The following is a 24,694-nucleotide window of genomic DNA, read 5'->3' on the forward strand; positions in this document are numbered from 1 at the left end:
TCGAAAAATGTGCATTAACAATTTCTTCTTCAGGGAAGCCACTGTCTGCAAGCACACAACAAGCAATAAATATTACAGAAATTACATATATACAAATGACATGATACATTGAAACCCAATACTTGAATACTCACATGCTATTTCTGTACCAAAAGTAGGCACTATCTCCTCTTTAGGCGACCGTTCCAGAAACGGAAAGACAGGCCAAGAGAGGAGGGGATTGAGCCACAAACGTGGAGATGGTAAGGATAATGGTAATATGGATCTGTTTGCAAGGTCACCGCATTCAAAGCCCTGGAGTCCAAATGAACTCAACAAAGGATGGGAATAAAAGATTCCTTTGCACAAATGTCCAATGGCCCATCAAATAGGAAGATGTTATGTTGTATAAACCTCAATCTTGTCTAAAAGACCTACAACAAAAAGAACCAAGAAACATTTTAGTCTACTCCCTAGCCTTACATCTAACATAGGACAGAGATTCCCAAAGTGTAGCTTACCGCCATAACGAGGTTCAATCGTTTCCTAGTTTTATACGAATATCACCGAATCTGGGGCATCCAAAGGACATAGGAGAAATTCCCACCTACTTAGAGCTTCTGGCGTCTGCCTTAAATAGCCCTTATTGAGTGGATTGGCACCAAAAGACTTCCTCCAATCAACACAGAGGCTCCTCCCATCTCTCTAACCACTTCATTCTGATTGGAGGTTCTCCGAAGAGCCCCTCCTCTTTTCAACAATAACTTTTTTCATTGGAGATCACCCAGGTGATTGCTCCAGGTATATAGATTCTTATTGGTCAAAATCGCCACATTTTTGCCGCCATTTACATCACTTCCGGTATGGCCACTTCCGCCGGAACTGGAAGTGATGTCACTTCCGCCCGGAACCGGAAGTGACAAAAAAAAAAAAACCTTTTGTACTTCCTGGAGAAAACATCTTACTGGGCAATGACTGTAAGCAATGACTGCAAGTTATTATAAGAATGCATGGGAGGAAATAAACACTACAAAATGAATCGCTAAATCTATTGCAATCCATTTGAAAGGGGGCTCATCCTAATAGACTCAAATTAATGGGCATGTGGAAATAAATCCACAAAAGTGACCATAACTAATACAGATACACCAATTAGATTTGTCACCTGCAGTGTGTCACTAAGGCAAGAACTAAAACCACCGATTAATCTAGTTGTATTCTCGTTCTTCTTAGGTTTACTTTTACCAAATAGCAAAGTTTGTCTATCTTGATTTTTAACACGGTTGAAGGCCTTTTTCAGGCAGGTTTTTGTATATCCCCGTAGCAATAATCTTTTGCTCAATTCATCCGCCTCTTTTTGAAAGGCTTCATTGGTTGTACAGTTGCATTTAATTCGCAACATTTGACTATATGGAATGGATTTTTGTTTGTTGGTCTTATAGCAGCACCATCTTGAATTTAAATGCATTAGGTTGTGCTCCCCAAATATGTTTTTTGTATTTGGTAAAAACCAAACTACTTTTTTGGGGACACTATACTATTGGGGACACTAGTATACTGTAGTACTAATCACGATCAAGATACTGATCTATACAGAAATTATACGAGTAATGACGGTGATCAGCGACTTCTAGCGTGACTTTGTTAGCGTGGTGTGCAATCTACCGTATTTATCGGCGTATAACATACGCTGGCGTATAACACACACCCCAAGTTTAGGAGGGAATTTTAAGGAAAAAAACTTTTAGGAGAGAAGTTTAAGGAAAAAAAACGTACATTTAAATGCCCATCAATGCAGCCTTATCAGTGTCATTTGCAGCCTTGTCAGTGCAGCCTTGCCCCCAGTGTCCATTGCAGCCTTGCCCCAGTGTCCACTGCAGCCTTGTCAGTGCAGCCTTGTCAGTGCAACCTTGCCCCCAGTGTCCATTGCAGCCTTGTCATTGCAGCCTTGGATGAATTTAAAATTGGCGCCGCTGAGACTGGGCGGAGCGGAGAGAACGCCGCCAAGATCTCAGGGACTGAGCAGAGCCGAGATACACATAGCCGAGTATACTCGGCTCTTCTCGGCTCCGAAACTAAAATCGGTGTATATTATTTAATCTGTGTGAAAGTTATAAAGTCTAAAAACTATTGTATACACTGTATATCTGAAAACTGATATATCCTTATCTACTGACTGCCTGTCTAATTTCTTGAGATGTTATATGCATGCAGCGCCGGCTGCTGATGAGCACGCGATATGTGTTTTTTCCAATTTAAAGTTCCTAAAATCACAGTTGGGTTTTAGGGTTAATTATGCCAAATTGTGATTTCAGTGCCAGTCTAGCTGGATTGCGCTGGGTTCTCCTTGGCCACAGGTGTCGCTGTCACCACTGGCAAGTGTGAGAAAGCAGTCTAGTTAGGAGTATTGAGTGTCATTCTTTCTCGGAACCAACCCAGTGGGTGTGTCATCCTGCTGCGTATTCTGGACCAAGTCCGCTGGATAGTCCGATCGTGTGTATGCGGCATAACACACACAATATATTCCTCCATTACTAGAATAGTGTCTGAATGGATCAATATCTTTGATCTGATCAGACCTGTACTATCGTTCCCAATAGTATAGTGTTCCCAAAAATGCCCCGTTAGCAGGATCAGACCCGACACCTGTCAGCACCTGCGTTTAGCCCCTCCGCCCAACCCACTCAAACAAGTGCAGGATCAATTGATCACTATAACTTCCTGTACACAGCACACAAAACCACAGCGTTAGCCAAGTCAGGCCTGATCTCTGCTAGCACTAGCAGTTATATTTTTTGTAGCGGTTTAAATGAAGATCAGGTGCTTTTTTACCTGTAAGTCACACTAGGTACCTGTAAATTTATTGGCCAAAATGTCAAACCAAAGGTATACTAGTGAAGAGGCCTACGGGATATTGAGCATGACAGATGAGAGCGCAGGGGTGTCCCCACTGTCAGATTTAGGCTCAGTATTTAAACCTGTAGAGAGCAGCGGCATCCTGACAGAAAACTCTGACGATGGAGTATTGGTCCCTGCTAAGGTCTGACTTACCCAACCCTATTCTTCTGTTGCTGAGGTGCTACAAATTTTTTCCAACGGATTTTGGCCCAAACTTGTCTTGCATACACACGGTTGCACAAATCTGATCGTTCCGAACGAGGTGACGTAACTCATACAACGGGACAATAAAGAGGCCAGTAGCCAATAGCTTTTGTCTCATAATTTATTCTGAGCATGTGTGGCACTTTGTGTGTCAGAATTGTCTACACACAATCGGAATTTCAACGATCGGATTTTGTTGTCGGAAAATTTTAGATCCAGATCTCAAACTTTGTGTGTCGGAAATTCCGAGCCCACACACGATCGGAATTTCCGACAACACAATCCGGGCGCACATTTTCCGTTGGAAAGTCCAACCATGTGTACAGAGCATAAAAAAATCTGACTAAATATGGGACCCGTGGATCCGTCCCATTTCAGTTCCCTAAATGAGCTCTGGGCTAACTCTCTTGAATTCTTCTCCTTCCCCTTTCTTTTCTCCTCAATTCTGTTTTCCTTCTTTCCCTCCACCTCTTTCTATATGTAGTTTAAACCCAATTGCTGGATTTTCTTTGCTCAGCGGGTTTATCTGAGAACATCCCATGAGTATTGTTTGTTCCTTTATATTCATGGACCATTTAATACTTTGTTTGACTATATCTTATGTACTTGTAAATTTGTCATAGCGATAATCTGAACATAGTCATACATTTAGGTCAAAATTACATTTACTGGAATTTACGCAGCTTTTAGTTTATGACTACCTATCTCATTTCTTGAGGGGCTAAAATGGCAGGGCAGTACAAACCCCTCAAATGACTCCTTTTTGAAGAGTAGACACCCCAACGAATTTGCTATGAGGCATCTTGAGCCCATTGAATATTTCATTTTTTTGTCACAAGTAACTGAAAAATGGCAAAAAAATTACACAAAGTTGTCACTGTCAGTGATTTTCAGGGTCCTGTACATGGCTAGGCACCCAAAAAGTATCCCTGTATTCAGGAGAAGCATTTAGTGGCAACTTTGTGTAATTTTCCCAAAACTTGTGGCAAAATATAAAATATTCCATGGACTCAACATGCCTACCATCAAAAAGCTTGGAGTGTCTACTTTCCAAAATGGGATCATTCGGGGAGTGGGGGTTTGTGCTATCTTGGTGTTTCATGGCCTCCGAAACTGTGATAGGACCTGATGGGGTAGCAAATCAACTATCGTGAACTATGTGCACATGGAAAAAAAAAACAATTATTAATGTGGGAAGAGAATTACCCTTTAAAATGGCTATTTGGCCAGACTCCTAAAATGGCTATTGACTAATGGGTTGAGTTTACTTTCCCAAAATGGCATCTAGCTTGGTTGAAGCTGTGTGTCCCATAATGTGATGAGGTGTCACATCTAGATGAGCTGATCCTTCAGATGTTGTCCCTTCCTTATCATTCCTATTTACCTGACTTATCATATATTCAGTTTCGAACAATACATTCAAAATCTCACCCAGACCCAGAGTCTTCCTTCTCACTGGACAGGATAATTATCAACCATGTGTTTATTCAAGCATCACCTCCCTTGGCCACCGGGTGACATTCTAGGACAAAAAGTGTCTATTCTAAGTTTATCTGGGAAATTATTCTCATAAATTACCTGTTGTCGGGCAAATTAATATTTCACTATAACAAGTTGGACTAGGTGATTGTATCTCAAATAAATGGAATACCTAGGAGAGGCTGGTAATTGCTAATTTATGATCATTATTCTTCTAGTGTAGTAGTATTCAAATGTAAACTTTTCTACAGATATGGCATAACTTCATAATCAGATATTAATCATACACATAAAATTCCCACACTATAAACTATTATTTGAATATGGTAACGTATAAAACACACACACGTCTAAAAATATTGATTCCAAATAAACATAACTATAATAAGCTTAATAGATCCTCTTACGATAATATGTAATTTCATGCTGATTATGTCTTTTCATACATCATGTTTTATATTTAAAAACATGTATTCACCCTTTGAGATTCATTTACACCCTTTGAGAGTCCTTTCCAACATTCACAATATCACAATTTTTTTTGATACAATATTAAAGTTAAATTGACACCTTATTTCTTCTTCTTCTCTAGATTAAGCTGTCCTTAGCCTGCCTCAGAATGTTTGTTCTTTAAACTTTCTTTGTGGGCTCTTTTCAGCCTAAAAACAATGACCAGTTAGGTAATTTATTATTTTGCCAACATGGAATGCCCTGTATACACAAGCGGAATTTCCGTCAGAAAAATCTTGAATGGTTTTTCCGACGGAATTCCGCTCAAGCTTGGCTTGCATACACACGGTCACACAAAAGTTTTCTGAACTTTCGACCGTCAAGAATGTGGTGATGTACAACATTACGATGAGCCGAGAAAATTAAGTTCAATGCTTCCGAGCATGCGTCGAATTGTTTCCGAGCATGAGTAGGAATCTTGCGCGTCGGAATTGCTACAGACAATCGGAATTTCCGATCGGAACTTTTTCAGTCGGAAAAATAGAGAACCTGCTCCCAATCTTTTTCACCACCACCAGCAAAAGTCCGATAGAGCATTCACACGGTCGGAATTTCCGACCAAAAGCTCACATTGGACTTTTGCTAACGGAATTTCCGACCGTGTGTACGGGGCAGAAGAGTTGCCTGAATGGAGGGTATATAGTTCTTCTGGTTAAGTGTTGGGACTTTGCAAACATGGAAGAGTTACTTGAATGGAGGGTATATTGTCCTGTTGGTTAAGTGTTGGGGCTTTGCAAACATAGAAGTGTTGCTTGAATGGAGGGTATGTTGTTCTTCTGGTTAAGTGTTGGGGCTTTGCAAACATGGAAGAGTTTCTTGAATGGAGGGTATGTTGTTCTTCTGGTTAAGTGTTGGGGCTTTGCAAACATGAAACAATTCCATCTTGCCCAGATGTTCTATTCCCCTTATAATCCAGATTAACATACAATGTGTCTATACAATGTCAAGTTATGAGACCTGGAATCCTTGTAAACATTGATCAGTTTAGTTTGATTGCATATGTTGTGGGAATACCAAAAACCCACTGTCAAAAAAGCTTTAGATGGTTTTAGATAACTTATCCACAACTTTTTTGTAGGACTAAATTGTTCTAATTGAGAAAAACCAAAATGTATCTGATAAGAAAGTCAAATTTAAATAAATATATTGGTCTCTGCTTATTTGGAACCTGTTTTAGACTGTCCAAAATTAAAAATGATAAAATGTATATAATTGTCTTTTTTCATAAAAAGTTCTGACCTTAGTTTACAGCATTTCTTGACACCTACCTAAAACTTTTACACTGTAATGTAGTCTGAGCGTAATAGCTTTTTGATCAAGCCTCTCAAGGTCTCTTAAACCAATAGGCACAGATGTACATCTCTTGAATCCACATGACCAACATAGGCACTGCCTCAAACATGTATAATGACTTACATATTTTTCCTAATATAATAGAACACCCTGAGAACTGAACCATGAGACCTTGAATCCATTGTGCCTGGGAACATGTTTATTGAAGGCACAAAGCACTCTTGTGTCTAGATTTCATTAGTAGCAGATCATTTGAGGATAGCTATAACTGTACAGATCTGAGTCCTGAATATCTTATGTCAGTATTAACCACACTAGAGGATAGACTAGCCCTACAGCTAGAGGCTAATTTTACAGACACAGTGTATATTAAATAATTGGCAACGTCACTGTACCAATTTGTTCTTGGTTGACTCGATTCATTCATTGTGAAAACAAGAAAACATTTGAGTGGAAATGGAGATTAAGTTACTTGTTATAAACGCTATTTAATAACAGTGTACCAGTTAAAACAGTGGCATGGCCGTCCGATTCTAAACTTCTGAAATTTAGGTTACGTGCACATGGGCGCATTTGCCAATGCAGCGTAAAGACACTGTTTATTGTTTTGCCAGATGTCCTGGAGCTGCATACAGCCACCCATAGACGTGTATAGTATGAGTGAAGGTGGCTGTGCACAGCTATTTGCTTAAGTAATGTAAAGTAATGCATGTATGCAAAGAGAATGCACCAAATGCACCTCTAGTGTGTTCAGTGCATACACTACTTTATGCAAATAGCTGTATACAGCCACCTTCACCCATTCATATCTAAGGGTAGCTCTAGGACACCCGGTAAAACAAAAATAAACAATGTCTTTATGCTTCGCAGGTAAATGGGCCCATGCGCATGTAACCTAACTCAAAGAAATGAAAACTGCAGCAGTTATAGGAATTTATCAGCTTTCATCAAGGTTTTTGCAAAATTATTGTGCATGTGCATTCCTAGAATACAGTGCAAAATAGGGTGAGTAAATAGTGCTTAGGATTTGGAATAGTTGTCAAGTATTTTGGTATGGTTAGCTCATGTGTTAGGGTTAGTAATAGTATTAAAGTGGAACTTCACTCTCCCAATCAACATTGAATATTTTATATCCTCATGCTGCTAACGTTATTAAATAGATAGGAAAGTATATAATTTTTACTTGTTTTAAACTTTTTTTTTTACATGAAAAGGTAACCCACATGTATCCTGACTCTTTGTCTCCCCTATCCCATTGCCCCACTATAATTACCAAAAGTATACTGACACAAAGGTTGGGAGTAAACTGGCTGTTTACTGCCCCTTTATTAAAATGAACAATTATGTAAACAATATTACAAACAAAAAAAAATAACCTATTTGGTTGCCGATCCTTGGAGGCACTAAATATCAAAATAATTCCTTGTATCTGCATAAAGTATTTCCAAGGTCCTTGCTGCACTGCATTGACTCGGGGACGAACCACACTCTGCAGATACGCCATTGTAACTCCCAGTTAATCCACCATAACTTCCAAGGACCCATACCTTATATGTCCCAATCATCTAATTACAGCAGGTTATTCAAAAATGCCTCCAAAGACCCAACCACAGACACCCTGTAAGAGAAAAACAAACAAACATAATAAGACCCAAACCATGTAGGAAAGGCGGGAATGTTTCTCCTCCTCGTGTGTGCTGGCTGGATGTCCGGTCACCCCTGACCTCCTTCACTCCTGCTACTAGTACCACCCCCTTCCATACTGTTTGACCAGCCTCTAGTTTCCTGCCAAGAATTAACCCCCACTAGCCCGGCTCCCCGTGCACCTATTCATGCACTATTTAACATTTTTATAAATATTTTCTATGCTACGGGCTGTACTTTTCTTTAGTTACAACCTGGTTTGCCTAAGCAAGTGATGTCATACATTCCAGGAGATTTCAGGAGCAGAGGGGAAAGAGTTTTCTCAGCTAAGCACACTTTCCTGCATGCATGCTTGAGCTAAGGGCAGATGGATTCCAGGAAGTAAATGCTATATAAATCATTGGCCCTTACTCAAGATGGCCACAGCCAAAAATGCTAGGAGGTTGTTTTTGAAAGTGATTTCTCTACAAAATAAAGCATGAAGACATGGATGGATGGAGGACTTTGCTTTGTATAGTAATCACTTAAGGCCTGCCCTATAGCAGTTTCACTGCTATAGGGTGGCATCTGTGCACCAGATCACAAATATATAAGTGAGCCAACAATTCTGGGTAGGGGGCGCACATGCGTGCTGGCAGTGGCTAGCTTCCACTGTGATTACACACAGTGGAAGCCGATCAGTGGGTACATGGTACTCAATGTCCTCAGACACCCCCCAATTGGCAGAGAGACAGAACTACGATCTGCCTATGTAAACAAGGCAGATTGCCTTTCTGACAGGAGGGAAGGGATAGAATTTGTGTCCCTGTGAAGCCTTAGTAAAACCTCACACAGTATAGTATAACACTGGCTAGGCAAACAGTTAACCCCCTGATCTTAATTCCTTCTCTGCCAGTGTCATTAGTATGACAGTGCATATTTTTTTTACCACTGATCTTTTCACATTTTTTTATTGGATGTGTTTTATAGCAGAAGGTAAAAAATATAGTTTTTGTTCCCAAAATGCTCAGTCTTTTTTGTTCATAGTGCAAATAAAAAAAATGCAGGCGGTAATCAAATGCCACCAAAAGAAAACTCTATTTGTGGGGAAAAAATCTATTTGCATAACCGTGCAATTGTCAGTTAGGGCTCATTTACACTTGCTTTGGCTACAACACACATTTGGCTGCCCAATGACCATTTTTTGCGATACAGCAGTGCATCGCTTTAACTGACAATTGCACAGTCGTGGGACGCTGTACCCAAACAAAATTGACATCCTTATTTCCCCACAAAACTTTCTTTTGGTGGTATTTGATCATCTCTGAGGTTTTTAAGTTTTACAATATAAACAAACAAAGAGCGTAAATTTTGAAAAAAACACAATCTTTTGCACATTTTTTCCTCAGTTTAGGCTGATATGTATTCTTCTACATATTTTTGGTAATACAAATTGCAAAAAACGTATATTGATTGGTTTGTGAAAAAGTTATAGCATCTATAATATAGGGGAAAGATTTATGGCATTTTTATTTTTATTTATTTTTGTTTACTAGTAATGGCGGTGATCAGCGATTTTTATAAGGACCGCGACATTATGGCGGACACATAGGACACTTTTTTGGGACCATTAACAATTCTACAGCGATCAATGCTATAAAAATGCACTGATTACTGTGTAAATGTCACTGGTAGGGAAGGGGTTAACACTAGGGGGCGATCAAGGGGTTAACTGTATTCCCTAGTGTGTGTTCTAACTGTAGGGGGATGGGAGTGACTGGAGGAAATGACAGATCATTGTTCCTAGCTAGTAGTCACAATCTGCCTCTCCTCACGTCCCTGTTCTGGCTGTCATGCCCGCAATCGCACGCGGGCACTTGCTCGCGCCTGCTATCCCACTTAAAGGAACCGACGTACAGCTACGACGGTTCACGGGATTGCGCCGACCTACTGCAGTATAATGACAGCGGCTGGTCGACAAGCGGTTAAAGCTCTCTGAATGCTAGTCAAAGCCCCTGTCATAAAATAAAACCGACGTACAGCTACGACGGTTCACGGGATTGCGCCGACCTACTGCAGTATAATGACAGCGGCTGGTCGACAAGCGGTTAAAGCTCTCTGAATGCTAGTCAAAGCCCCTGTCATTAAATAAAATGGTTAGCTTACAGTCCCATTTGCCCCTGCTTTTGCTTTGCTTTGCTTCAGCTTCGCTTCAAAAATGATACCCCATGTAGCTTTAGTGGTGCTTCAAAGCGTCTTCAAAGCCTCTCTAGAAGTCTATGGGAAAGCCCGCTTGAAGCCCCACTGAAGCCCCATGAAGCCTCATCAAAGCCCCACCAGAGCCTCGCCGAAGCCCCACCAAAGCCTCACCGAAGCCCCACCGAAGCCTTATTCAGGCACCAAGCAAAAGCAGGTGTAAACAGGACTGTAAGCTAAACATTTTATTTAGTGACAGGAGCTTTGACTGGCATTCAGAGAGCTTTAACCACTTGCCGCCCGCCCTATAGGCAATTGACGGTGGCAAAGTGGTTGCATAATCCTGATCGGACGTCATATGATGTGAGCCCCCGGGGGTGCGCATCGCGGCGATCGTTGTTGCGGGGTGTCAGTCTGACACCCGGTAACTACGATCTCGGTAAAGAGTCTCCGACGGAGACTCTTTACCATGTGATCAGCCGTGTCCAATCACGGCTGATCACAGTGTAAATAGGAAGAGCCGGTGATCGGCTTTTCCTCACTCGCGTCTGTCAGACGCGAGTAGAGGAGAGCCGATCGGCTGCTCCTCTAACAGGGGGGTCTGTGCTGATCGATTATCAGCACAGCCCCTCCGAGGATGCCCACACTGGACCACCAGGGACGCCACCAGACCACCAGGGATGCCCAGCAAAAGGTAATCCTCCCTAGACCACCAGGGATGCCAGTCAGTGCCACAATGGATGCCAATCAGTGCCCATAATGGATGCCAATAAGTGCCCACAATGGGCATCACTGATTGGCATGCATTATTGTTTGGCACTGATTGGCATCCATTAGTACAGGATAACAATACAATTCTGCCTATGAGTGCCCACCTGTGCCGCCTATCAGTGCCCACCTGTGCCGCCTATCAGTGCCCATCCATGCCACCTATCAGTGCCCACCCATGCCCATCTGTGCCGCCTATCCATGCCCATCTGTGCCGCCCATCCATGCCAATCCGTGCCAGCTATCAGTGCCAATTTGTGCCACCTATCAGTGCCCATCCGTGTCTCCCATCAGTGCCACCCATCAGTGCCTCCTATCAGTGCCACCTATCAGTGCCACATATCAGTGTCCATCAATGCCACCTCATCAGTGCCACTTCATTGGTGCGACATCATTGGTGCCCATCAGTGCCGCCTTATCAGTGCCCATCAGTGTAGCCCCATCAGTGCCCATCAGTGAAGGAGAAAACGTACTTATTTACAAAGTTTTGAAACTGAAACAAAAAAAAACATATTTTTTTTCAAAATTTTCCGTATTTTTTTATTTGTAGCGCAAAAAATAAAAACCGTAGAGGTGATCAAATACCACCAAAAGAAAGCTCTATTTGTGAGAAAAAAATGATAAAAATTTAATTTGGGTACAGTGTAGCATGACCACGCAATTGTCATTCAAAGTGCGACAGCGCTGAAAGCTCAAAATTGGTCTGGGCAGGAAGGTGTTTAAGTGCCTGGTATTGAAGTGGTTAACAAAGCATGTCTGAAGCTTTGTTTTGAAGCCAGTGTAAACTAGCCCTTAAAGTAATGCAGTGTCGAATTGCAAAAAATGGCCTGGTCATGAAAGGGGGTAAACCTTCTGATGGTCAAGTGGATAAAAATGTATGAAATAGTGTTTTTGGTTTGTGGTGCACAGATGCAGTGGAGATTGGGGAAAGTGTTTAAGTCACATTTTAGGGGTTAGGATAAGAGTTAAATAGGCCTCGGGTATTTTGGGGATAATTGTTAGGGTGTGCCTAAAACAGGTCACAGATGGATCAATATTCAGCCTGTTCAGCAGGGACCAGCCAAATTTCAATCAGTGTGTGGCCATCCCTGCTTGTCAGAAGTCGATTGTTTGATTGAATTCTGCTCAAGGGGAATGTTATAAAACTTTTCTTGATCAGTTGCTGCAGCCAGTGGTGTATTCTGACAGCAACAGGAGCCACTGTTAAATGAAAGTATATGGGAATTCCTCAATCCACCTCATTTGTGTGGATGGAGGAACCAGTGACAGCTAGCTGAAAGAACAAAACAAAAAAGGCTTCTATGGCCAGCTTTATTGAGTTAGTGGGGGTTATGTTTTAGGGCAGTACTTAAATGAGGTAGAAGAGAGTTATGTGCTAAGGTTGTCCTTTATTATAGTAGAAAAGCCAAGGTTAAATGTTAGGGGGTATCATAGGTGTGCACAGTCTACTGCATTAGGGTGTGCACCCCAAAGCTCAAACACATATGCATGTGTGCCTACACACTGTATACATGGCAGGACACATTGATCTTCCTGCCAGCAAAGAGAAGTGCGTAAGTACTAATCTTATGGCAGAGCTGGTAAGAGGGAAATCTTTCCAATCTCCCTGCTGCCACACAGAGTGACAATGCTAATGTACACTAGGTGATTAGGGTGTGCCCAGGCACACCTGACCTACCCTGTGTGCATGCCTATCGGGGTGCTTTAACGTGGCAGTCAAGAGTTAGGGGGGTACTTTAATGAAATAGAGCGGAATTTTGTGCTTGGGGGTAATACAGCCAGGGTGATCTTCCTGCAGCTGTTCTATCTATATCAGGGCGTACCTAGAGCATTCGGCACCCGTGGCGGATCCTATATCTGGCACCCCCCACCTTAAAATGTAAAAACACCCCACTGTGCCCCCTGCATACTTCTGCATCCTTCAATATCTTTTTGTCACTACTGTGTACCCCCCCTCTCCACAATTGCACCTCTGGACCCCTTTACATAACACAGAACCCTGAACCTCCTGACCCCTTTATATTACACAGCCCTTGTACCTCTGGACCCCTTACATTACACAGCACCCTGCACCTCTGGACCCCTTTACATTAGACAGCACCCTGAACCTCTGGACACCTTTACATTACACAGCCTCTCACAGCTCTGGACCTCACACATGTTACAAAGACCCCCTACAGTGCAGATCCCCCCTACAGTGCAGACCCCCTCCCTACAGTACAGACCCCCCTACAGTGCAGACCCCCCATCTACAGTGCAGACCCCCCTACACTACAGACCTCCCTACAGTACAGAATCCTCCCCTACAGTAGAATCTTCCCCTACAGTGCAGACCTTCCTACAGTACAGACCCCTCCACCCTACAGTGCAGACCCCCCTACAGTACAGACCCCTCTCCCCTACAGTGCAGACTCCTCTACAATACAGACCTCTCCCCCCTACAGTGCAAACCCCTCTACAGTACAGGATCCTCCCCTACAGTAAGAACTCCCCTACAGTACAGACCCCCCCTACAGTACAGACCCCCCTACAGTGCAGAATCCCCCCCTACAGTACAGACCCCCCTACAGTGCAGACCCCCTACAGTACAGACCCCCCCCTACAGTACAGGATCCTCCCCTACAGTGCAGACCCCCCTACAGTACAGAATCCTCCCCTACAGTACAGACCCCTCCCCCTACAGTGCAGACCCCCCTTACAGTACAGACCCCCCTACAGTGTACACCCCCTATAGTGCAGATCCCCCCTACAGTACAGTATCCTCCCCTACAGTACAGACCCCTCCTCCCTACAGTGCAGACCTCCCTACAGTGCAGACCCCACTACAGTACAGAATCCTCCCCTACAGTACAGACCCTCTACAGTGCAGGAGGAGGGGGAAACGGCTTCACTCTGCTCGGCTGTGACAGTGGCTGCCGAGACTGATCAAAGCCGTGACCACAGAGAGAAGGGAATTGTTGCGCTGGGTCCCAGGTCACTGTGGCGACAGGTATCACTAGGGTGCTGCTCGCACCTCCCCCCTGCAATGCCACTGCCTTGGGCTCTCCGTGTGTGTTCCAAGGTACATTATGGGTCTGTAGGGGGGGTCTGTATTGTTAGGGGGGTCTGTGCACTGCAAAGCCACTGCCTCGGGCTCTCCGTGTGTGGTCTGTCACCGCGCGGTGCCTGTCTCCTCTTCAGTCACGGAGGGAGAGGGCGCTGGCCTGACACACACTCAGTGTGTGGCACCCAGGGTGGCCCGCCCCCCCGCCCCCACTTAGTACGCCACTGATCTAAATCACTGATTTACCATGGTTTTTTCTATTCTGTGTAGGTGTACACACATAGGTTGCTCATGTCACAGTATCCAGCAAAGAGAACAACGAGCAGCATAAAGCAGACTAGCAGTTAGAGACAACAATGCCTTAGATCTATGGTTGCACCTCAATCCTTTAGGTTGGGTTCACACTGCTGGGGTGTACGAGATCGGATGTGATTCGCACCGCACTGCAGTGCAAATCACATGCGATCTCTGTGCGATGCGATTTCAGCCATACAGATAGCATGGCTGAATTCGCATCGCATCCGGCCCAAACTTGCACAGGACCCTTTTTTTGCTCCGCAGCAGAATCGGATCGCATGGTGTAAATTCATGCATGGTGTGCAAATTTCTGTCCGAGTTTGCAGATCGCACTGCGATATGCGAACTGTTCGCATAGGGCAGTGTGAACTGCCGCCGGGAGGCATGCGATGCGGGAATCCGCAGTAGATTCGCAGCATTCCCGCATCACAGCAGTGTGAACCCAGCCTTAAACCCAAATACATATTAATTTCACAGGTTCTGTGGCTGATTAAGGTGGTAATTAAACTCACTTGGTGCCTTATCTGCATTCAATTAGCCTCAGAACCTGTGTAATTCATATGTGTTCAGGTTAAGGCTGGGTTCACATTGCAGCGATGCGGGGACGCCGCGAATCCGCGGTGGGTTCCCGCATTGCATACCTCCGGGCGGCAGTTCACACTGCCCTATGTGAACTGCTGGGAGTGTCAGTGAAACGTTAATGACACCCCCAGATCAGTTCGCATAACGCAGTGCGATCTGCAAACTCTGACAGGAATTGGATCGCATGGTGTGAACACCCATGCTATCCGATTCTGCTGCGGACCAAAAAAAGGGTCCTGTGCGAGTTTGGGCCGTGTGCGATGCGAATTCAGCCATACTGTCTGTATGGCTGAACTCGCATCGCACAGAGATCGGATGTGATTTGCACTGCAGTGTGGTGCGAATCACATCCGGTTCTCGTAACCCGCTGCAGTGTGAACCCAGCCTTAAAGGGATGAGGTGGCAACTCTACTTAGATCTGCTGATATACAGCTAGAAGTGGCTAAGAATAGGGAAGAAATACCCAAAGCACACCAAAGTTCAGAAAAAAAAAATATTTGACTTTTACCAAACATTCACAAATGGTGAATTTTTTGCTGTAAATTGAAACAAATGCACCATGAAGTCAGGAAAATTCACCTGCAGTGAATGTCTGGTGAATATCATTCACTGCTTTATAAATGAATTGCAATTATGTATTTTCCTTTTTTTTTTACTTATTCACGTTTGCAATAACCCGCATGCCATCTACAGTATATGTTGTATGTTTCATTGCTGAAAAGAGAGGGAAATGTTAGAGGCAAATAGGTTAAGCTAGTATATCTGTTTATGTGAGCCTGCCTGATATATTTTGCTGAGAGATATGATTATAGTGAGAGATCACGCTGGCAATGCTCACTTGCTTTTATGAAATGAAAAACGCTTGTTTAGAGCCTGTGAATTAGTGTCTCTGTGATGAGGGCTTACAGAGATATCTTTGCTTTTTCAAACAGGCCCAAATATAAATTGTATCTCAGCAGAGGAGATGATCTGCTTTATAAAAGTTCAACATTTATCTGAAATATGCAACTGTATTTAACCACTTCCAGCCCAAGGACGTACATGACATCTTTGACTTTCAGTGGGGATATTTGAATGATGTGTGCAGCTACAGCTATGCACGTTTTCTGTGATTCTGTGCACCATAAGAATGATCATAATGGCAGTTCCGCCGCTTGATCGTTCCTACAGGCGACCGGAGGGGACATCCCCCCCCGCCGCCATTCGGTGCTTCTCCAGGCTCTCCCGTGCCATCGGGAACCAAGAGAAAGAATCGGCCTCCTCCAGATGATGACCATAGAGATTTCCGGTGACCAGTCATCTCTATGACCGGACGCAGCGTTATGACGTCACATCGGGCCACAATTGTAAACAAAGCCACAATCGTGGCTGGCAAGCATGAAATCGTGATTTTTTTTTTTATCTCAATCTTTCCAGCCTGGAGGAGAGATGTGAGGTCTTATTGACCCCACATATCTCCATAAAGAGGACATGTCACGCACCATTCCTATTACAAGGGATGTTTACATTACTTGTAATAGGAATAAAATTAATCAAAAAAAATGTAAAAGAGAAAGTGTAAAAATAAAAAAATAAAGTAAAATAAACAATAAAAAAATATTTTTTTTAAAACTCCCCTGTTCCCGGTAGCTTGCGCTCAGAAGCGAATGCACACGTAAGTCCCGCCCACATATGTAAACGCTGTTCAAACCACACAAGTGAGGTATCACTTATATGTAACAATTCTAGCATTAGACTTCCTCTGTAACTCTAAACTGGTAACCTGTAAAACATTTTAAAGCGTTGCCTATGGAGATTTTTAAGTAACGAAGTTTGGCGCCATTCCATGAGTGTGCGCAATTTTAAAGCGTGACATGTCGGGTATCTATTTACTTGGTGTTATATCATCTTTTACATTATACAAAATAATTGGGCTAACTTTGCAGTTTTCTTATTTTTTAATTCATGAAACTGTTCCAAAAAAAAAACACGTTTGAAAATTTGTTGCGCAAATAACGTGCGAGATAAAAAGTTGCAACAACCGCCATTTTGTTACAACCACCCTTTGGGTGTCTGCTAAAAAACATATATAATTTTAGGGGGTTCTGAGTAATTTTCTAGCAAAAAAATTGCTAAAGTGGCACTCTGAGCAATAAGTAAAACACTGCAGTTATCCTAAAGGTGAAGAACTGGCTCTGCTTTTTTTTGTATGATCCAATGTGCTAAAATCACATCTCCACTTTTTTAATACCCCCCCCCCCCCCATCCCCTACACACACACACACACACACACACACACTAATTAAAAAAAAAAAATCTGTATTATTCTGACCAGTGATATCACAGGTCCTTTCTCTTGTTGTCTAAAATTGTCCTTACTTATCAGGGCTTATGTTATTGTATGTGCTAGCACTATTCACTGAGCTCAATTTTACATAATGATGGTGGTGTGTCCATGGCAGCCTAAGCTCAAAGGATGCTGTCTGTTATTCAACTGGAAAGACAAGCACCATCCAGCAGAGGAGCTGGGACAGCATCAGACTGAAGGTGGGTATTGCAGTGAAAGATGCATTTTTAATATTTAAAGCGGTATAAAACCCAAAACCAAACATTTTTTATATTGCAGCTTATCAATTCTTAGCTCTTGTACACACGGTCGGATATTCCGATGGACAATGTCCGATAGGACCGTGTTGTCGAATAATCCGACAGTGTGTGGGCTTCATCGGACTGTTTCCATCGGAGCATCTGACGGACCAAGTTTTCCAACTTGTCTATAAAATTTTCTGACAACATGCTCCCATCGGACTTTGTCCGATCATGTGTAGAGAATTCTCTACATGCTCAGATCAAATTCCTAGACCAAAGATATTGGCTACTAGCCTGAACATAGTCCTGTCGTAACGAAATAACATCATCACGTTAAGTACGATCGGATTTTCTGACAACTTTGTCCGACTGTGTGTATGCAACAGTTTCAGACAAAATCCGTCGGACAAAATCTTCTGGGGTTGTCGAAATGTCCGACCGTGTGTACAAGGGCTTAGATGTGATGGTTGTATTCGTTTTCTTCTTTTTTTTTTTCATCTGCTGATCAGACCAGCAAGTCTGCTGTTTTTCAGAAGCTCAAACTCTCCAACAGAATGTATCAGTTAACATGTATGAGACAAACCACAGTAATTAAAATGATCAGCCTATGTTTATTTATGTAAAACCTTTATCCCTAAAGAAAAAAAAAACTGTTTGCTGTAATTGATTATAAAGTGTGAGCTGGAGTTTGAAAAGATATAAGAAAATATTTACATAAATGTGAGGGGTGCACTTACATTTGTGAGATACTGTATGTAGTATACAACTACAGAGTGCTGCAAAAAGCAATGAACACATATCTTTTGTCATCAAAAAGCAGTTTTTAAGACAGTTACTGTATCTATTCACCCTCACTTCTTCTCCTAATGACCAGTTAACAAGACAGAAAGGAATGGAAATTTCTAAATGTTATAGTAGAATTGGATCTTGGAGTTCTTTTAAAGAAGACAACTGTTCCAATAACTGTCTTAAAGGGGAATTCTTTTTAATTTGTAAAGCTTTTCATTCACTTCCTGTTTTTTATCCAGGAGAAGAAGTGAAGCGAAATCTACCAAAAGGGATACAGACAACAAAGAAATAATCCTCACATAAACTCAGTAATGTTGCCCATTGTACGCAGGGCAGCATTACTAAGCTGATTGGTAGGACACTGTATAGCCAAGCCACCTGGGTCCTAGCAACCACTTCTGCACAGCTTGCTTGCTTGCTAGGGTGCTGGCAGCTGGGCCACAGCATCTTTAATTGTTCTGCATTCCAGCAAATAAAAGGTGGCAAAAATGGAGTGGCATGGGAGGGACTGGTGGGGTTGCAGTGGTGGAACCCTGAGGAGTGGCAAAATTGTCAAAAAAATTAGAAATGATCTTTTCACAGAGGGTACTGATGGTGGAGTGTACCAGGCCTGATGATTGTGAGAAGGCACAGGTGTCATGGAGGCACACAGAGTGCACTAGGTATCACTAGATGCCACAATGACACAAGATGCCCTGGGGTGCACTGAAGTCTCGGTGTGCACAGGGCACACTGGAGTTATGAGATGATACAGAATGCTCTGGGGTACACTGGAGTCTCAGGGTGTGCTAGAGTCATTAGATGACACAGGATGCTCTGGAATGCACAGGAGTCAAAGGGCACAGAGGGCATACGATTACAGAGGATGTTCTGGGGTGAACGGGAGTCCTGGGGAGAACACGGGAGCATTGGGGTCATTAGAGGACATAGGATGGTCTGGAGTGAACAGAAGTCTCAGGATGCAATGTGGTCAGAGGTACTGTAGACACTCACAGCTGAGAAAGCATGGTGGAACACACTAGGCTGGAGGCAAGCATGGATTAAGCATGGCAGGTAGAGATGGAAGGAGGCATAGAAGAGACTGATGCTACAGACACAGAGGATTCTAAACATGAGGATGCAGGTTAGTCTCTGGCAGCATAGGGCTTGGACTAAGCATACCAAAACACTGAGCCAAACATTGCATTACTACAGTCTAACCAATGGCACCACAAGTCTCCTAGTTCACTCCCTGGTCATCTCCCACCTTGACTACTGCAACTCCCTCCTCATGGAATTAACTTTACATAGGCTATCCCCCTTCAGTCCATCAGGAATGCTGCTGCCAGGCTCATCCACCTTACCAACCGCTTAGTGTCTGCTACTCCACTGGCTTCCACTCACCCAACTAATTAAATTCAAAATTCTAACAACAACTTACAAAGTCATTCACAACTCGGCCCCCAGCTACATCACAAACCTAGTCTCAAAATTCCAACATACTCGTTCCCTTCCTTCCTCCCAAGACTTCCCGCTCTCTAGTTTCCTTGTCACTTCCTCCCATGGACTTTTCCTGAGCCTCTCCTATCCTAAGGAAATCCCTACCCCAATCTGTCGGACTGTCTCCTACTCTGCCTGCTTATAGACGATCTCTGAAAACCATTCTCTTCAGAGAAGCCTATTCTTCCTTCACCTAAAAACTGTACTTTTACTTTCTCCATGGAATCATCCCCCACAGTTATTACTGTTTGTATCATTTGACCCTCCCTCCTAGAATGTAAGCTCTAACGAGCAGGGTTCTCTGATTTCTCCTGTATTGAATTGTATTGTAACTGTACTGTCTGCTCTCATGTTGTAAAGCGCTATGCCAACTGTTGGCACTATATAAATCCTGTATATTAATAATAATATTATTAATAATAATAATAATAATAATATTAAAGAGGATCCTCTATGCTGACCTACTGCATCATCAATGGTCTTCCCAGTGCCTTTGACCTCTGTGTAGCAGAATACGTTGTGGAGACAGTACAACAACCTTTATTTCTGGACAATCACTAACATCTGTGTCATTTTGGGTAACTGGACAACAGATTGAAACAAACAGTGCACAATCCAATGACGATGAATGAAATGCAGTGATCCATAGCAACCTATAATAATCTTTTATCGTATCTGACTACAGTAAGCTGAGTTTGGATTCCTTTTCATAAGTTACTGCTCTGCCTAACTGAGCACCAACATGTGATGTTAAATAAATTCGCTGTAACTAAACATTTTTTCCATTTCATGAGTCATTGACCTGTGAATTGGATTGGCAGATTAGATAGTGTAAAGTAGTGACACCCTATGGCCCGCTAAGTTCTATTGTTCTCTTGGCACAAATGACACAATCAAGCATCCAGAGTTAAACACTAATAAGAGGAAAGGGACATATGGGAAATGGGACTCTTTCCTAAATGATGTGACAGGAAATGACAAGCCGGCCTTATATAACAGCATTCTGTTGGAAAGGGGAAGAGAAATCAGGAGAGAGGGAGGAATAAAGGTCCTTCCTCTATGTTGAGCAGTGCCAGATCTCAGTAGGTGAGGATGATGACATAATAAAGTATTTCCCGTGTGTGTTTTTCATTAGCCTGGTCTTGTTTTTCTTCCAAGTGCCGTGGAAAGAGAACAGAAGCCCCAGCTTCAGCCAGGAGGCAATGGTCCACCTCCGATGGGAATAGCAGCTGCAAAAATAGGAGGGAAAAACCTCACAAGGGTTGTTTCCAACACCTTCCTAATGGAAATAATGATTTGCAAAGCCCAACTTATACCTTTGCCACATAATTAGTCGTCAAAGTACTGGAGATGAAAAAACATTGCACCGGCTCCCAAATCTGTGAAATCCACAAAGACCTTAATGTTTCACTCTGTCTTCTGATTCTAGAGCTACACGATTATTAAATGGGCAACATTGGTTACAGATTAAAATAGCATTTGAATCAGTCAGCACTTAATATTCACTTATTTAATGCATTTTAATGGTTATTCCCTTTGGATGTAGATTTTTTTTAAATTGTAAAAATGATTGAAACCAGCTGAAAAAAATATGTGATGGGACAAAGTCGAAAGCTGTTCTGTGCTGTGAACAATGTTTAAATTAGAGCAAGGTATTCAAATTATTTCATAGCACCAACCTAAATGCCCTAAAGCAGATGCATCAATAAATTCTGGTTACTGTTTTTGGTTTTTCAAAGTTAAAAATAAATACATTTTTGAAAAATTATTGCAATAAATGGTATCTTTGACCTAATTTTTTTTTAATTTTAGAGCAGGGAAGGGCTTGAATCTCTTTCAGTTTTTATATTGCTTTCTGTGCCAATGCTGTGGGGGTTCAGCCACTTGATTTGTCCAAGTGACTATTGTCTCCAGGATAGAAAATGATGAATTATCCAAAGATTTTGCAGCTATCAGCAGAATAGTGAACATGTGCAACTTGTTGCGGCCTGAAAGTGGTAATTTGGAGATTCAAGTGTATCTGAATCTCTGCCCTGCCCCCAAATCATCTACCCCCCCATGTTGAATGCATGTGGCCTGGTATGCTTGGGGGGGGGGGGTGCACGCTCCCCCTCCCTTTCCTGGCCTGCCAGGCTGCATGCTCAGTTAAGGGCCTGGTATGGATTGGGGTAGGGACCCCACACTGTTTTTTTCTTTTTGACTTTTCTATTGCTGGCATTCTTTTGTTTACTTTTCAGCTCCCAGCAGGGTAGCCGAACAGCTAAGCCAACTTTCTGGCCCGCTCCTTAACAACCAGCTATTCTTCACACAGAATCGTAATCGTTCAGAAGATTTGGAATTTATTATAAAATTAATAAATGAAAAGAAATGAAACTAATCTAAAACGAAATGAATTTCGCAATGAATCAGTGAAACAAAATTAGTAACATAACTAATCCATCCAAAACAAAACAAATCTGCACATGTCTACAGAAGAGGACAATAGCAGCAACTGTTCTGGTGACAACTCTGTAAGAGGGGATTTTCCTTTGCTGTGGAGAGATACCCTCTCACTTCCTGAAGTTTCTTTGGGACAGAAAGTGAAGAGAGATTGTTCTAATTGCACACAGCCGGAAAAAAAAAAAAACTTAACCGGTTCCGGACCAGCCGCCACAGTTATACTGTGGCAGGTTGGCTCTTCTGGGTGAGGCGTCGTAGCTGTACGTTGGGCACGCGCACCCTGTGCACCCACGGCGATGGGATTTGCTTCAGAACTGATTAGTCTCCAGGCCCAGGCCAATGATTTCTGGCCTGGACCTGGTGATCGGTTTTGGCGAATGGGAGACTGTCCCCTGCCTGTAAGTGTAAACACAGGCAGGGGAAGTGATGTAATTTCCCTCTCTGGAATTATTTTCCATTCCAGAGAGAGGACATCCAAACTATGGATGTGTGAATGGTTCAGCCCGAGCATAAGTTTGAGCCAAACTTTCATTGTTCGGTCGGTCAGCGAACAGCAGAACAAACCGGTAATTTGACCGTTTGTTCGCCCCCCCGAACCGACCACAATACATTTCAGTACTGAACAGTGCATTTCAAGCCCTGATTGGCTGAAGCAGTGAAAGCATTGCAAAGTGATTGCATTACTGTCAGTTTAACACCATTTACTTCTGTGTGCGCTACTAACAGTTTAACGCCATATAGTTTTGTGCGTTACTGCCACTTTAACGCCATTTACTTCTGTGCATATTACTGCCACTTCAACGTCATATAGTTTGTGTGCATTACTGCCAGTTTAATGCCATATAGTTCTGTGTGTGTTACTGCCAGTTTAACAGACAGGACATAATTTCCTCTGCTTAGTGAGTTTGCCCATGCTATCCAGCCACAGCATGCAGAGGACCGACTTACTAAACTTTCCTCATCCTCCTCATCCTTTGTCAAGCAAGCAGAGACAAGTGTGCAGTCCCCTACAGCAGTTGCCAGAGTAGATAAACCTGCCTCTTTGTTCACATCTATTCCTGCCATAGCCGCCCCAACATCAGCCATTGAGGAGTCAGCTGAGTTATTTGACCACAGTGTCAGCCACTTGCCCCTTGATGATGCCCAGCCATTAATGGATTCAGATGTTGGTTCTGAGGTTGAGGATGACAGGAACATGAGCCTAGAGTGAGGAAGGAACACTGGTAGACAAGTTGGCATTCATGTTTCCCAACCTGCAGTGTATTGCCAAGTTGTCACCAGTGGTAATGATGAAGATGGAGGAGATGGAGAGGATGATGATCATGATGATGATGATGATGATGATCATGAAGATTATGAGGTCACTGATGAGATTTGGGTGCCAGATAGAGCAGAGAAGGAAACTAAAGGTGAGGCAGCACAACCCCAAGGAGGCTGACATCAAGAATGAGTAGAGAGTAGCCACCATATTCCATCATTTTCCGCAACTGTCATCTCCCGACCCACCCCCCAAAGCTCAGCTGTCTGGGCCTTTTTCAGCACATCTGCAGCAGATTGAACTGTTGCTATCTGCAAACTGTGTCTCAGGCACATCAAACGTGGCAAAAACACCAACCATTTGGGTATCACATGCTTAATAAGGCATTTAACGTCCAAACACTCAGCTTGTGGCAAGATCACCTAAAAGCCACACAAAAGGGGCACAAATCTGTCCCTCCTCCTCCTCCTCCTTACCCCCTTCAGTCTGCCCCTGCGATACTGAGTCATTACCTTTCAACAGCCTCCAGTAACAGGGATGATGGTATAGCACAGGGTGTCCCAGGTCCTAGTAGCACTGACAGCTGTAGACTGTAGCTGGCAAATTTCTCTGCCCCATCTGCTGCAGAGGAAAAATAAATATAGTCCATGCCACCCACATGACCAGCATTTGAAAGCTTCTGCCTTTCAGCCTGGTGGATTCTGCCCCTTTCCGCAAATTCGCACAATGTGCTGTACCAAAAAACACCCCTGTCCCCCCATGCTTACGCGCAAAGGCGAATGCAAATGTCGGTCTGGTGTCATATGTAAACAGCAATTGCACCATGCATATGAGGTATCAGCACGAGGGTCAGATAGATGGCAGTGATTTTAGCAGTAGCCCTCCTCTGTAAATCTAAAGTGGTAACCTGTAAAGGCTTTTAAAAATGTATGTAGTTTGTCGCCGCTGCACGTTTGTGCGCAATTTTAAAGCATGTTGTGTTTGGCATCTATTTACTCGGCATAAGATCATCTTTTTTTATTTCATCAAACATTTGGACAACATAGTGTGTTTTAGTGCATTAAAATTAAAAAAAATGTGTTTCTTTAGTTTTTTTTGTTTTATTTACAGAAAGTTGTCACTAAATGATATATTTCTCAAACATGCCATTTGCATATGTGAAATTACACCCCAAAATACATTCTGTTGCTTCTCCTGAGTACGGGGATACCACATGTGTGAGACTTTTTTGGGAGCCTAGCCAGGTACAGGACCCCGAACCAATCACCGCCTTCAAGCTTTCTAAGGGA

Source organism: Lithobates pipiens, unplaced genomic scaffold (genome assembly GCF_037356315.1).
Source record: "Lithobates pipiens isolate NorthernLeopardFrog02 unplaced genomic scaffold, aLitPip1_a1.2 Scaffold_22, whole genome shotgun sequence".
Classification (NCBI taxonomy): Eukaryota; Metazoa; Chordata; class Amphibia; order Anura; family Ranidae; genus Lithobates; species Lithobates pipiens.